Consider the following 16721-nt stretch of genomic DNA (forward strand, 5'->3'; position numbering starts at 1 on the left):
GGGTATATCCTGAGGTGATTCTGATCAATTCCCAAATATACATTTGCTAAAAGAGAACTTAGTAATTTTACCAAGTGCTGTAGCATGGGAGAAATTCTTGTCTCTTTGTCAGTATTTTCAAATATCTTAAGGTAATACCAGAAGATCACAGAATCATAGAATGGTTTGAGTTGAAGGTTTTAAGATCATCTAATTTCAACCCCTTTGCTATAGGCAGGGATACATCCCTCAAGGCCAGGCTGCTCAAACTATTTTCACAGTAAAGAACTTGTTTCTAATATCCAACCTAAATCTATCCTCTTCCAGTTTAAAACCATTTACCCTCATCCTGTTGCTACCTGTCCTTAGAAAAAATCCCTCCCAGCTTTCCTGTAGGCCCCTTTCAGGTACTGGAAGGCCTCTACAAGGTCTCCTCAGAGCCTTCTCTTCTCCAGTTTGAAGACCCCCAGCTCTCTCGTCCTTGTAGGTGAAATGCTCCAGCCCTCTGATCATCTTTGTGGCCCTCCTCTGGACCTGCTCCAACGACTCCATTCCTTCTTGTGCTGGGGCTTCCAGAACTGGACACTGTACTCCAGGTGGTGTCTCATGAGAGCAGAGGGACAGAATCACCTCGCTCGATCTGCTGGTCACACTTCTCTTGATACAACCCAGGATGCAGTTTACCTTCTGGGCTGCAAGTGCACATTGCTGGCTCGTGTTGAATCTTTCCCATCAACTGACATCCTCAAATCCTTCTCCTCAGGGCTGCTCTCAAGTCATTCTCAGCCCAACCTGTATCTGTGCTTGAGATTGCCCTGACCCAGCTGCAGGATCTTGACTTGGCCTTGCTGAACTTCATTAGGTTGACATGTCCACTTCTCAAGCTCTGGATCACATCCAATCTTTCAAGCATGTCAGCTGCACCACTCAGCTTATACCAAGCACCTGCAAACTTGCCAAGGGTGCACTTAATCCCACTGTCCATGTAGTCTACAAAGCTGTTAAATAACACCAGTCCCAACACTGATTCCTGAGGAATGCCACTCCTCACCAGTCTCCTCTTAGATACAGCCACTGACTGCAACTCTCTCAGTGTGACCATCCGCACTTCACACAAGTCCGGGTGGATGATGTCAGTTGTTCTTTCTTTAACCACTAATCCTATAACTCCACCATAAAAGGCCATTGCGTTTGTCAGGCCTTGGTGACACCATGTTGATTACCACCTATCACCTCATCTTTATTTTTCATGTGCCTTAGTAGGGCCTTCAGGATGATCTGCTTCATGATCTTGCCAGGCACAGAGGTGAGACTGATTGGCCTATAGTTCCCTGGATCTTATTTTCTTTTCCCTCCTTGATAATGGGGGTTATGTGTTTTCCAGACAGTGGGAACTTCACCAGACTGCCATGACCTTTCAAATATGATGGACAGTGACTTCATCTGCCAGTTCCTCGGAACACAGTGTAAATAACAGGAGCAAAATGGAAAAAAAAAAAAAAAAAAAAAGGTAGAGAATGCAAGTGTCAGAAAATCCTTGGACTGCAGAACAATTCTATTTGTATCCTAAAATACATGAGAATTCCTACAGCAATTATGCTATGTGGTAACTGTAAAACTAATATAGGATTAAACCAAAAGAGGGTAGATTCAGACTAGATAATAGGATTCTGTACACATTTTGAACTTTTCCCCTAGAAATCAGTAGTTAAACATTTATTGAAAACGAATTTCTGTCATGTGAGAAGAAAGGTCAGTGCTGGTTGATTAAACATTGCTGAAACTGTCAGTTCTGTTCAGAAGAAAACATAATCTCATTTGCAAACAGATGATATCAAACTAGGTGCAGCCTACAGCTGATCTAGAGCTGTAATTATGCAAACCCACAACATTTTTAAACAAATTATTATTAAGTTGAAAATAAGACATATAATGATTCCCAGGTACCTTATTACCAAGCTTGCCTCTTGTAGATTCAAGTGAGAGCCAAAAGGAAAAGGGGAATAAAGTGCTTTCAGAAAGGGTATTTTTTTTCCCCTGAAGTAAGAGTGTCCACGTGGGATAGGGAGATATAAATCCCACTTTTGCTGAGAGAAATTCCGTTTGTGGAAATGCGTGACAAATGTGGAAATTTCTTTTCAGGTTCATTGTGTGAGTCAGATCTAACAGTCACAGAGGGTGATAGCTAACAGATGGTATCTCTAACTTCCTGTGCCATTGTGAGTGGGACTGCAACAATGTGAAGGGGATTCCTGAGGCTGGTTATCATTTGCTCTGAGAGGTGGATTTGGAGAAACTGCAGAAGTATTTACAGTCCTTCAGGAAGGGGAAGGTGTCATGTGGGGAATTCTCAGGTGGATTTATATCCACACAATAAATCTTTCCTCTTTTTAGCTTTGGGACTTATCTATTACATGAATTTGGCATGTTGGGCCAGCATTCCAGAGTATTTGTTTATGATTGTGATAGCATCACATCAGTGGACACAAGTGGAATATACCAGAAGGTACAAACTTCAGAGGGATGCAATTATAAGGACAAATTGATTAAAAATTAATATCTAGTGTATTAACTACAAAATGTGATTAATTTGATATCATGTGTTAAATTACTTTGCCGATTGAACTGGAAAGCCAATATCAATATAAATGTTGATGTAAGGGATTTCCAAGCTGTGTTTCTACACTGCCCTGCAGTGCTTGTACAGTGCCCTCCCGTGGAAGCAGCGTGTGATCACTCAGTGTCGTAACGTGAGGCTCTTCTGAGAGACGTTTGGATTTCTCTGTAAGCTGACAAAGTATGTAACACGCAGACACTGTGCTGAAAATAAAGTATACATTCATCTAAAAAATAAATGTTGAATTGTAGTTTTTACTGTCATTTTTAGAACCTTGTATTTGTTATTGAACCACAAGATCCTACCTTCTAAGCACAGTAAAGATTATGCTATCTGAAATTACTCATGCTATCATTTCCCATCCTATAAAATGCATAAAGTAAAGCCTGTTAAATAATCACTGCAAGGCTACATTAACAAGATTCAAAAACTGCTGTGAACCTGAAGAAGTTTCAGTGCACTCTTCACTAAGTTGATCAAATGGTAGAGTTAGTATTTGGACTCTTCATTTTGCAGGAAGAAATAATTTTTATCAACATAATTCCATGGTTACATGATATGGTTTCTCAGTGCAACAATCAAATGGAAAAACATTGCCTTTCTATATTTAAAAAGGGAACTTAAAAATTCAAGTGGTATTGCCAGAACATTTTGGAAAAGATCAATTTCTCTGCTCAGACCCTAGTGCTACCTCTAGGGCAAATTTCTGGTCAAATGTGTCATTAGTGTCTTTGCATGTACCATTGCCAGATTAAATAGTTATGTCACTTCACCCCAAAGAGCAGCCTGCTCAGTTGTTTCAGATCCTGTTGCACATTTTAAATGAATGTTAGCACAGAAGGTTCAGCTGTGAGGGTTTGACTTGAGCATTTGTTTGGCTTTAGTAATTTTACTTTTGTACAGAGTTTCCATATAGTCACAGGTGTTTACCAGCACAAGTCTTTTATGAAATTACAGTGGTTTTCCTTTCCAGTTTTATTTGTAGTATGAGGGGGGGTGTGATCAGAAATGATTGTTAGTGAGATGCAGACTACAGAATGATACAGAAATGCAGCACAGTGTTCACAAAAGTCTTCTTCCATGTAAGCCTGTGAAATACATGGCCAAGAAAGGACACTGACTGCTAACAGTTACTCCCTGTTGTTCTTTACAGAACGTATTCTGTTACATGACAAAAGTACAGGCAGCAAAGCTTCTGAAAATGAACTCTAATCTCTATGTTTTTAAAATTAATTCTATCCATAGTTTGCATCATTTGCTACAGCTTCTAAATTCTGATTAAGCATCAGCTAATCAGCATAGCTGTCTTGTGATATAAAGAGGCAAGCAGAGAAGATCAAGGAAAAGACTTTATCCTGGTCCAGAGAGGAAACCTGAGTGAAAATTCCTGATTATGTCAGGAATTTACACAGTCCGAGAGACAGAAGAGCGAATAGGAAAAAGAAGCACTTATTAGATAAGTAACAGCCCTTGTGACATTCTCTGTGTTTTCCCTCTTGCACTGCTTACTGGATACTTCTTTGATGACACAATTGCAGACTATGCAGAGGAGAGAAGGAAGATGTCAAGCATTTCCTAGGTTGACTCTGCATAAATAGCAAGAAAGTTCAGTCCACTCAGATTGAGCTCCACTGTGAGGTGTTATGACTTTAGAAACAGGAGTGAGAGGGGAGTAGAAAGAAACCTCTTCTTCAGATCACTATACAGAATCTGCTTGGTTCTGATAAGGTGAATAAACAGCAGCTTAATCCTTTTCAATTAACTGATATATATCTAGCTAGCTAGCTAGCTAGCTAGGTAGCTATAGTTAGCAATAAAATTCTGATCTGAAGTTAGATCTTTTCACACAATTTCCCATCACTGCTGCAAGTAGCCTCACTTTACCAATGGCAGTAGTAGCAAAAACATTTCCTTTTATAATACAATCTTGAATGTGTCACCATTGTGTTCTATCTTTGTACACTAGGCCTGATCTGCAGCTGGAGTATGCAGTAGTGCAACACAGAAAAGAAGTCATCAGGCCTGACTGATGAACATACTGTATAACTTCTTCATGACCCTGCATGCTTTTGTCCTGATTAAGCAATCCGTGGTAGTACTCAATTCACCTGTGCATGAGTACACACATAGGATTGAAATGGGAAGGGTAATTTTTTCACACTGCTTTAGAATTTATTTTCGTCACTCACATCAGCATGAATGGGTGTAGGCAAAATTTGCTTTTCAAATGTGCTGGTGCAGTTCTTAGTGCCAGTCCATCACACAGCATAAGGTCAATAGTAAAAACACAGCATGTATCATGGGTAGTGGGAAACTGGCACAGGCAGTCATGGGTAGTGGGAAACTGGCAATGCTGTAGTCAAGCTTTTGACTGCTCACTCTCTTTAGGAAGTGTATTTCAGCTTTCTCATCCTCCAGTTTGCAGGCATGCTGGATCCCCATTTGCTTTAGGGCATAAGGAACAAAGTGAGGCATATGCCTCACGCTGGGTTCAGCTCTGCAGCGGCAGCTGCAACTGTGTGCCAGAGTTCCTTCTGCATTTCATTCCCCTCTTGCTCCCTGATATCTGTGACTTGATTAGGAATGCTGTTTTGATTTTAGCTGGGACAAAATTGTATTCTTCAGAGTGCCGGGTATGATGCTATGTTTTGGATCTAGGAGGAAAACAATGTTGATAAGACATTGCTGTCTATAGTTGCTGCTAAGCGGTGCTGCACAGAGCCATTTGCAGCGAAGGGCCCAAGGAGCTGGGAGGGAACACTGAGCAGAAGGAGTTGTGATGGCGGTGGGAGTTTATTTCTTCTGCTGCTGCTCATGGGGTTAATTGGGCATTGGTTGAGAGTGGTGAGTAATTGCTTGTGCACCACTTGTTGCATATGTCTGTATATATATATATATATATGTATACAGTTATAACTATTTTTCTTTCTTGCATCTTAGTAAATAGTTTTATCTCAACACACAAATTCTGCTTTTTTTCCCAATTCTTTCCATCATCCCACTGGGAAGGGGGAATGAGCGAAAGACTGTGTGGTGCTCAGTCGCCTGCCGGGTTAAATCACAACAGTCAAATTGAGTTGCCTGCCAGGTTAAATCACAACAGTCAAATTGATGCTCAACATGGGGCTCAAAAAGTTTAAATAATGGCAGACTTGACTGGAGCATGTTAAGCAAGGGTGTTGTGGTAGTTTGGCAAATGCTAGTCATGGCATTGATTCTTTCCCATAAATATGGAGCTCTTTGAAAGTCCTGTCATGGAACAATACTATGTAGCACCTTGCTATTTATTTCCCCTGTTGGACTGTCATTTCTGGGGGCTGGCTTAAGGTTTTTATTTTGCTATGCTTTGTGGCTCTGGCTTACATCATGATAAAAGCATATACGTTTTCTTTAATGGCCATTGAGTTGTAAGTGAGGCAACCGATAGACTAATGTTTTCTGAATATTTGGTATTGCAGTCATCTTTGGGCTACAGAAACAATACTGTTGATACTATTAGTAATTACCCCCTTTGCTTTGTCTCCTAAGGGGGCCTGGCTATGGAGCAAATAGAGGAGGACACTTTCCAGCAGTTCTTCAGCCTTCTTTTCACTTTTCCTTCTTTACCTAGTGCTCTAGAGCTAATTACAATAGCTCTTGAGAATTCTGTATATCCATGGGATGATCAAACCAGCGTCCTCCTACTGCCATGTGTCACAAATGTCTTTCAGTCTATGTTTAAATAAAACAATTATTTAAGAATATCTGGAGATCTGCCCTGAGGTGGGATGTTTCTAAGTGGCAGGGAGTGTGGGATGGTATGTGCAGGTGCCTATAGAAATGGGCACTCCGAGTAATTTGGAACTTCACCTCTAAACAACTGCAGAATCTAGAAAAACTAGTAGAATGTTTGTAAAAGATTTTCTGTCTCTCTAGAAGCCCTAAAGAGGCACACATTGCATGTGTTAGGGCCTGGTTTGTGCTTACACAAATATAATCTTCTAATATAAATCTAATAAAATATATCTTCTGATAAATATTACTCAGCATCCTCAAGGGGAAGAGAATACTTCTGGATGTGAAGACAATACAACAGACCATTCAACTCCAGTGATAGAGTCCCTGCAGCAGCTCCACTTTCTGCAAGAGGTCCTACAGTTTCTCCAAGCATTGAAACAGACTGTATTGCCACTCCAACCCTTGTGATGAGCCCTGTAGTTGCTCCTGCTGTAGGTCCTGTGGCTATTACAAGTACTGTGACAAGAAAAAGAAAAAAATCCACCTGAGGAAAATGCACAATGCTAGGAGGTACAGCTGTGTGGCTACTCCAACCCCAGCTACAGGTCCTGTGGCTGCTCCAAGCATTGCAATGAGCCCTGGTGCTCCTTCAACTCCTGATCTTGTGGCTCCTCTAGTTCCTGTGAAAGGCTCGATGGCTGCTCCAGCCCTCACAACAAACTCTGCAGCTGATTCAACCCCTGCGACATGTCCTGCAGTTTCTCAGACCTTTTTGACAGACCCTGCAGTTACTCTAACTCTCCTCATGAGTCATGCAGGTGCCATGACCCTCACAACCAGTCCTGTGGTCACTCCAATCCCTGTGGTAAATTCAATTAGAGCACCCCTGATACTGTCCCTGATATCTTGCTTATAAGCAAGATGAAAAAATGTCTATGAAAGTCAGAATGTTTAGCAAAGAAAAAAGCTTGTTAGTTCAGAGAAGAAGATGAAGATGGAGTGGGGCCTTCACAAAGGTGGGAGGAGGAGGAAGAAACTGAAACCACTCAAATCCCAACACCGAATGAGCTGTGAGATTTGCAAAAAGATTACAGATGTCAGCCAGGCGATCACACTGCCAGCTGACAACTCTGGTGCTGGGATAATGGGGCCAGTAGCCTGGACTTAGTGGTCAGTGAAGCCAAGCAGCTGGGACATCTTTCTAGGGAAAGTGGCATTGACAAAGCATTGAAAATTGAAAAAGGGAAAGTCTTTCACTCTATGGCAGTGACCCTTGTCAACCATGAAAGAAAGATGTCCCCTTAGGGAAGACTTTATATTTTACCTGGGCAAATGGACTACCATGAAGAAAAGTATCCAGTAATTGAAAGAACTAACTGTGATAGAGATTATGCATGGGATTAACTTGGATGATTATACCAACTCCCGGGATCCAGATGAAGAAGAACATGTGACTAATGTGGCAGAGACTTGTATGAAACGTGCCATCATCATATGCCAGGACTCCAGCAGGAATGAACTGGAAAGATAATGAAAGGCCACAAAAGGTGCTGGAGGCTGCGCTCCATTACATTCCTTTAGAAGTCACTACCCTAGCATTCTTCTAATCCTGCTTTAAAGCTCTGGTCCACATCCTCTGTTAAAGAAAGCCTGAGACATTCACTACTCACTGTATGCAAAAATTCCTTCATAGTCTTTCAGCTAATCTTTTTCTAGTTTCAGCAAGTTCCCCATAGTTTTATCATTGCAGGCTCCGATGAACATCAGCACTTCATTCCATTGATGTGTCATCTTTGGGGTTTTGTAAACCTCAGTCTTCTCATACACTGACAGGCTTTTTATTGCTCTTCTAGGACAGCCAACCCATATTGCTAATAGTTTCAGATTCCAGGAGACCCTCTGCATCCTTCCTGATACTGGAGCACACAGCATTCCGTAAGGCACCAAGAATCTCATGGTTCTTCCTGTCTTGTTTTCCAGCACCTGTCCCAATCACTTCTCTGGTTTCTTTTCCTGCCACTGCTTTTTTTTACAGATTTCAAGGGACCATGAGTTTTACAGAGCTTCATGCCTAGCAAGTTTAAAACAAACATACATTTCCATATTGTATTGCAAGATATAGCCCTAACCCAGAGTTATTCAAGTCTAGCACTCTTTACCTGTTGCATTTTCTTTGATGGCCATAGAGTCGTAAGTGAGAGCAGAGTCCTGAGTGGAAGGATAGTCTCCTGTGCCAATCGGGGAGCTGGAAGTGTTAGAAGCCAGAGTTTCCAGTGGGAAGGCTGAGACAGTTACTCAATCCACTGTTGAAAGTGTACAGTGGAGAATGCAACCACTTCTCTTGACAGAAATACATGACTGCAGGCTTTGTGAGGAGCATTTGTACAATCTGCCACCTGAAAAAGCAGTGTGGCACTTCGTAATTGTACAAACCGTCCAAAAACTTGGCACAAGTGCTGAGAAGCTTAAAGCTACCACCTTTCTGAATGCCTGTGAGTGATGCTGCAGAAGGCCCAGAGAAGGAAGAAGCAAATGCAGAGCAAAAGATTCCAGTATCCTGTCTCCAAGGAGAAGCTAGAAATACAGAAATTAGGGATGAAAAGGGTTTTTCATGTTGCAAATATTAAAACAACTGCTCTCCTGCCACTCGTTCAGGAAAATAGGATATTCATCAGAAGAAAATTAGCATAAAGATAATGTAGGAAAGGTGAAGTCTAATCATAGAATCTCCAAGTTTGGAAAAGATCTACATGACCATCCAGTCCAACTGTCCGCATATCACCAATAGCTCTCACTAAACCATGTCTCTCAACTCAACATCTAAACGTTTCTTGAACACTTCCAGGATCGGTGACTCCACAATCTCCGTGGGCAAACGTCCCAGCCACTTCCTTCGAGAAAAAGGCCCCTAAAAGCTTGGCAGCAGCAGGGCCCGCTGTGCAGCACCACAGCGTGACCGTCAGGTGGCAGTGCTCCTCTGCAACAAGCCCCGACGAAGTGAGGCTGCGGTGGAAAGTTGAGGAAAGGGCATAATTTTGTAGCGACGAACAGAATTGTTGGCACTCTGCAGACAGGAAAGTAAAGCACAGACTTTGTCCCATGCAGACTGCCGTCCGAGAACGAGAGAAAAGAGAAAAAAGCAGGAAGATTTGAATGTTCCTTTTTTTCAAATGAGCTGCTGCGATGCTTGCAAGGACAGAGCTTCCTCTGCCATTCCGAATCACCGTCAGCTTTTTCCTTTGCATTTTGCATGTTAGTCATGGCATTGCATCGTGTGGCGTTTTGCTAATGTGTACTAACACATCACCTTCAGAAAAATTCTCCCATGAGAAATTTGAAACAAACATGCAAACAAATCAACAAGCAACTTGTAAAAATAGCATATATTGAATTGGAAATGCTCATTTTCAGTGCAGGAACTGGGTAAGATTGCCACATAATGCATCCCAAATGCTTCAAGTTTATGTAAAGAAAAGATGGGAAGCTGCCCTTGCATGGCATAGCACTTCCATATCCATATCCATATCCATATCCATATCCATATCCATATCCATATCCAGCACTTTCATGTGTAAGACCAGATCACTACTTCAGCCACTTACAGGCTGAATACCAATTAAATAGGTGCCATGTGTATTCTGTGACATGAAATCCTTGTGAGACAGAAGGAGTCATAAAATTCTATCCACGGCTTTCACTGTGCCTGAATTGCAAAGGATGAGGCACAACCGGGCACAGCTAGAAATCAATTTAGCCTGTCTTTACAGGGAAAGAAGATGTTCCATGTGTTGGAAATGTCCAAATAATTTTTGTCAGGATGGTATCTCTGATAAAAGCAGATTTTATTCGTGATTGCAATGGCGAACCTATGGACACAACATGAGAGTCTTTATACCCTGTTTTCTCCTTCTTGCCTCCCCCTCCTCCCCTGTTTCCCCACTGGTTGGGTACTCCAGGTTCACAATCTTATCAGAAGGTTTACATTTGTTATTGATAATTTATTTGTTATCTAGTATCAGTCAGCAGCCATCCTGTTGTTTCCAAGATGTCTCAGTGCATCAAGTCTTCTTGTCATATTTATTGTGATTTTTTTCAAATTCTTCATTAAACAAAGAGCACGCGGGGGGGAAGGGGGTGGTGGTGGAGGGCAGGGCTGATGTCAGGCCTTCCAGTGTCTCTTCAGGCTCTTCCTCGGGCAGGCCATGACTTGTTCTCCGGTTTAATCAGTCCCATGCAGGATATTCTTGCAGTGTGTGTGACAAAATACACGTATACACCCATATACAGAGTGTGCATTCCTGGCAATGTTAGTCCAGAGGATAAGTGATGCAAACTATCAGAGATCGTCCCCAAGTAGAAAGACTCCCAAAAAGAACTGACAGCGGAGATCACAAAATAAAAAAAATATTATCCAATTCTACTGCAGAAACAACATTTAATTCCCACACATAGTGGCTGATTGGATTCCTATTTCGTGTCACAGATCTAGACAGATGGTTGTGTGTATTTTACTTGTAACAAACAAAACATTCACATAGTGCTCCAAATGAGCCAGTGCTCTAGAGCAGTGGTCTCAAAACATATATTGATCACATACCCCTATTTATTAAAAATTTAAGAGTAAGCAATCCCACAATATTTATTTAAAAGTTATATGTATGTAGTACTATACTAATATATTATAGAAATTATATATAAAAGCACAGGGAAAAACAGAAATTAAAGAAGGATGACATTTTAACATTTATGAATGGTAAAAAAGTCTTTTCCTCCAATACCACAGTGGATTGTCTGCAGCACTCCCAGGAGTATGGCTCTATGTCCAGGTGGAGGCCGGTAACAAGTGGTGTCCCCCAAGGTTCTGTCTTGGGACCGGTGCTCTTTAACATCTTTATTAATGACATCGATGAGGGAATTGAGTGCACCCTCAGCAAGTTTGCTGACGACACCAAGCTGAGTGGTGCAGTTGATACAGTGGAAGGAAGGGATGCCATTCAGAGGGACCTCGACAGGCTGGAGGGCTGGGCTCGGGTGAACCTGATGAGGTTCAACACGGCAAAGTGCAAGGTTTTGCATTTGGGCTGGAAGAACCCCAGGCACCTGTACAGGCTGGGAGGAGCGGTCCTTGAGAGCAGCTCGGCAGAGAAGGACCTGGGGGTCCTGATGGACGAGAGACTGAACATGAGCCAGCAGTGCGCTCTGGCAGCTCGAAAGGCAAATGGGATCCTGGGCTCCATCAGGAGAGGGGTGGCCAGCAGGGACAGGGAGGTGATTGTCCCTCTCTACTCGGCTCTTGTGAGGCCCCATCTGGAGTACTGTGTCCAGGTGTGGAGCCCTCAGTACAAGAAAGACATAGAGATTTTGGAAAGGGTCCAGAGGAGGGCGACTAAGATGATCAGGGGGCTGGAGCACCCCTCCTATGAGGACAGGCTGAGGGAGTTGGGCTTGTTCAGCCTGGAGAAGAGAAGGCTGCGGGGTGACCTCATTGCAGCCTATCAATACCTGAAGGGAACCTACACCCAGGAGGGGAGTAAACTCTTCAAAAGGGCTGACAATAGCAGGACTAGGGGAAATGGTTTTAAGTTGAAGGAGGGAAGATTTAGGTTGGATGTTAGGGGGAAGTTCTTTACTAGGAGAGTGGTTAGGCCCTGGAATGGGCTGCCCAGGGAGGTTGTGGATGCCCCGTCCTTGGACGTGTTCAAGGCCAGGTTGGACGGGGTCCTGGGCAACCTGATCTAAATGTGTATGTTTGGTGGCCCTGCTAGGCAGGGGGGTTGGAACTACATGATCCTTGGGGTCCCTTCCAACCCGGGTGATTCTGTGATTCTGTGAGTACACAAGTCCTGCTTTAGACACCACCATCTAGAAGGAAAGCTGAGAGGTTTGGTACCTTTGCAGCATACTGGGGACAAATGATGCTTCTGTTCCAATTTATACAGGACGTAGGATCTCTTCCTTTCCTTAAAAGTAGACAGAGTGTGAAACATCCCTTTATATAAGAGGATGCTTTATATAAGAGGATGGCTATAAGCGTTTATAGGTAAATAGGATTTACAGATCCACTGCAAGCCTGGCATCTAAAGGTTGATTAGCCCCTGAGAATGCACACAGCAAATGAGGCACAAAAAGTTGTGCATTATGACAGCTTCATGCTAACGTTTTTTAATAGCATTTTGGATAATTCTACAAATTGAAATTTGCTGGGGAAGTTCCTTTAGAAACAAAAGAAATAGATAAAATTTTTAAAAATACAGACATTAAGCAGGGAAGAAGAGAAAAGAAAGGAGAAAAGGGGAAGGATGAGGACGAGCTAATAGTGGAGCAGAGAAAGAAGACAACTTTTATGCCAGCACTTTTAACAGGAATCAGCATTGCTTTCTGAACACAGAATAACAGAGAAAATCTCACCGCAGAAATATACAGTTTCTCCAGTTCTAACTCTATGTTCTAAAATTTTTTTGTTAGACCTGTATAAGAACTATATTCTTCCTGGTTACTATTCTAAATAGTACTTTTTTATAATACGATCTTCAATTTCTAAAACTGAAAATGTTCATGGTTAACCTAATTTTCTAACTAAACTGGTGGCAAGGTAATAATATTAAGTAATCAGAATGATAAAGTGTGTTTTTTGACAAACTGCCTAGACTTCCTCAAAATCAGGAATAATTTATTATATTCTTCTGAGTGGTCCTTGCACATCTCCCAGTTTTTTGTCATGCAGAATGGCCTTTCCACAGAAAGTGTCTCCCTGGGGTCAAATTCTGCTGACCCATAAAAAAATGTAGGTGGAATTTTCAGTCAGGAGTTTGAGCATTCAAGGCAAAAGACCTTGAGATCCCACTTTTACATTCTCTCCAAATCTGGTTCTTATGACACTTACCTCTCGTCTCCTGCAAGCACCAGATCCACAGGTAGTGGTGAGGCACCTTTGCCACGCGAGAGCAGAGGGCTGTGGTTCCAGCCTGATGCTGAACATACAGAACTCGCATGAGATTTAATGTTGGCCACTTTCAGGATTTCATGTTCTCAAGCACAAAGTTTTCATCTACCCAATAATCTCTGCATTGCCTCAACCACATTGCAGCTGTTTGACTCATAATCCAAATCTGACATTTCTGTGGTATTAATTGATCCCTTTATCCCAAAGTATAAAATATTGCCATCTGGGCCCTATTATCACCAGTCAGATTAGCACTAGGGCCCCCTTCAGGACCTAGCACTAACTGCAGTTAATCATACCCTTTGGGCCCCAAATTTAGTTTAAAACTTAAATTCAGCCAAACTGTCATTTATCCAAGCAGCTGCTTCTTGCCCTGTGTTCACCTAGTTTGTCAGCTGTCCTTATAACAAATCTTATTCCCACTCCTAACATCAGTCCTAGACCAGTAATGCCTGGAAATAATAAAACCCCACCTCACCACAAATTCCCTTCAGGTAGAGAGCAGTAAGGTCTACCATAAGCCTCCTTTTCTCTGGACTGAACAAACCCAGCTCCTGCACCCACTCAGACCTACTCCAGACCCCTCACCAGCTCCACTGCCATTCTCTGAACATGCTCCAGAGCCTCAGTGTTTTTCTTGATGTGAGGGGCCCAAAACTGAACACAGTACTTAAGGTGCGTCCTCACCATAGTTGAGTACAGAGGGATGATTATTTCCCAGTTCCTGTTGGCAACACCATTTCTGATACAAGTCTGGATGCCATTGGCCTTCTTGGCCATCTGCACACACTGATGGATCATGTTCAGCTGAGTGTTGACCAGTATGCCCAGGTCCGTTTCCTCTACAAAGTCTTCCAGCCACTCTGCCCCAAGCCTGTAGCATTACCTAGTGTTGTTGTTGCCAAAGTCCAAGACCCAGCACTTGGTCTTCCTGACAACTTGGTGTCATCTACAAACTTACTGAAGGTGCACTCAATCCCTTCATTCAGGAATTCTTGTAAAGATATGGGACGGGACAGGCCCCAGTAGTACTAATGCCTGGGGAACACCACCAGTGATCAGTTGCCAACTGGATGTGACTCCATTTACCATCACTCTCTCGTCCTAGCCCTCCAGCCAGTTCTTTCTCCAGCAAGGATTGTACCCGTGAAAGGGCTGCCAGCTTCTCCAGGAGAGTACTGTGGGAGACAGTGTCAAAGTCTTTGCTGAACTCTAGGTAGACTGTGTCAGTAGCCTTTCTGTCTTCCACCAGGCAGGTCACTAGTTCATAGAAGGAGATGAGGCTGTCTCCTCTAGAATTCATCAACATTTTTAATTCAGAAGTCTGCTTTAGGAAACTTAATCTTATATTCTCTCTTGAAAGAAAATAAACTTGATGAAGAAGAGCTTTTCTAATGTGTTTTCTCACGTAACTCTCATATTTAATGGGACAGGAACTCCAAGGAATGGTAAAGAGCATAACTGAATTTGTACAAGTAACACAGGAGCGTATAATTGATCAAAGTCCAACTCATGAGAATGAAATCTATAATTTATGGATAATTCAGGGAAAATTATCTTTCTACATTTACAGCACCTAGCAATAAGGTATGAAAGCAGTTCATTCGAGTCATACTATGCATGTGTTCAGCAATATGTCCTCTTCTCAAAGCTGCAATATGCATTTTTAAAAAAAACATTTTTTTGCTTTCATGAACACAGTGCTTAATACAATATCGGAAAACTTTTCAAGAATTTGCTTTCTATTGTACTGTCCACTTAGTATAACTTTCAGATTTGAAATTCCTCAACTTGTGTCAGACAGAAGATTCAGATTAAATGTTAATTAATCCTACAAGCTCTCAAGTCTATGTACCAGATAAATTAAATAAGGAAAAATCTTACTCTCAAATCCTATGAAAGCAATGAGAAATTTTTCTTTTTAATTAAACTTTTTATTTTTTTTTTCTTTTTTCTCTGTTCTTAATTTTACCCCAGTCTGGAGCTGATGTGAGGATCTGATAGGCCTGAATACATATAGTGTACTGCAGACCCAGCATGCACATTGTCAGCTTCCCCAAACACTGTCCTCCAAGTGCTAAGAGTCAATGAAAGGATTTTCACAAATCCTTTCAAAAAGGTCCAAAATGCCCGTAAAATCAGAAGGTGAGCAGCTTTATTTTATTAAAACTATATACACAGTTTAATCTTCAACGCTGGCACAATGCTTTTTATGTCACCCATCACCTTGATATCTCAACAACTCAGAAGTATTTTAAAACAGAAATTCTATCTCCACTACATCTATTTTATTTCCTTTCAAAACATGTGAGAGCAACTAGCATGAAGAGTTCATGGCTCTGCTCTTAAGTGGGAAAGCTTAGTGAATGAGCTGAAGGAAACTGGATGGTTTTGTAATTAATTCTGAATGCAATCACCTTAAGAACTATCACCTTAAGAACTATCTTCTTTGATATTCTCAGAGCAGCAGCTCTTCCAGTTCTGAGTTCTTGGTTCCCAGATCTATTAGCTGAAAGACTGTTAAGAACAGGGTAGATGAGTTTGTCGCAGTTTCATGCCAAGTTACATTACATTCAGTTTCAGTCATTATTACATTCATCCTTCTCAGACAGGAGTGTATGTCACCTGAACACTGAGATAGTGCTTCATGGCCTAAAAGAAATATGGGCCTTTGCATAAGTTGCTCTCTAAGGCTCTCCCACCTGTGTCCTCAACAGCCCTGCACAAAGATTCTTGTCAATTTTGAGTAAAATGATGGAGAGAACTGAGCTAAATTCCACAGATGAACCCTATATATTTTTTGGTGTTGTCTGGAAATGTTACCCCATCTGTGGCAAAAGACATCAGTTTGCTCCTGAGGTTTGTAGGCAATGGGACAGATGCAGTTGGCGGAGGTGGGTGAAGGCTCTTAGTGGGAAAGACAGACAGATAGTCACATCTTGGGCAGCCTTTTTGTCCAGCAGGCCCCAGGTGCCAACAATTGTCAAGGTGCCGATTTTCTTAATCTTCCTGATTAAAAACTGTAGGGTGCACAGAGAGGTCTCTAGATCGTGAGTAACAGTCATTTTGGAAGGGTAACCCACAAACTTCAGGACTGCAACTGTATTTCTTTCTGACACATGGGTAGCTGGAGAAATTAAAACATCAATGGCAATTCCCCACAGCCACTCTCCTCCTCACAGCTAAGTTTCAGAAGCTTTGTGGCCATTCAAATTATAGTATCTTCTTGAAATTCTTGTGTGGTTACATTTATTCCGACCTTCTGGCATCCCATGTTCTCCTGAATCTTCTCTTTCAACTTGCTAGAGACCAGCCACTTGATACTACTAACGCTTACAGGCCTGAAGGAAAATATTAAATTATACATATGTTTACTTATGTTATTTATTTACATTGTTTTTGGAGATTAGAGAGTGAATAGACTGGGGGGGGGGGGGGGGGGGGGGGGGGGGGGGGGGGGGGGGG

The sequence above is a fragment of the Lagopus leucura genome, unplaced genomic scaffold (assembly GCF_019238085.1).
Source record: "Lagopus leucura isolate 7727_CA_CO unplaced genomic scaffold, USGS_WTPT01 Super-Scaffold_100018, whole genome shotgun sequence".
In the NCBI taxonomy this organism is placed as follows: domain Eukaryota; kingdom Metazoa; phylum Chordata; class Aves; order Galliformes; family Phasianidae; genus Lagopus; species Lagopus leucura.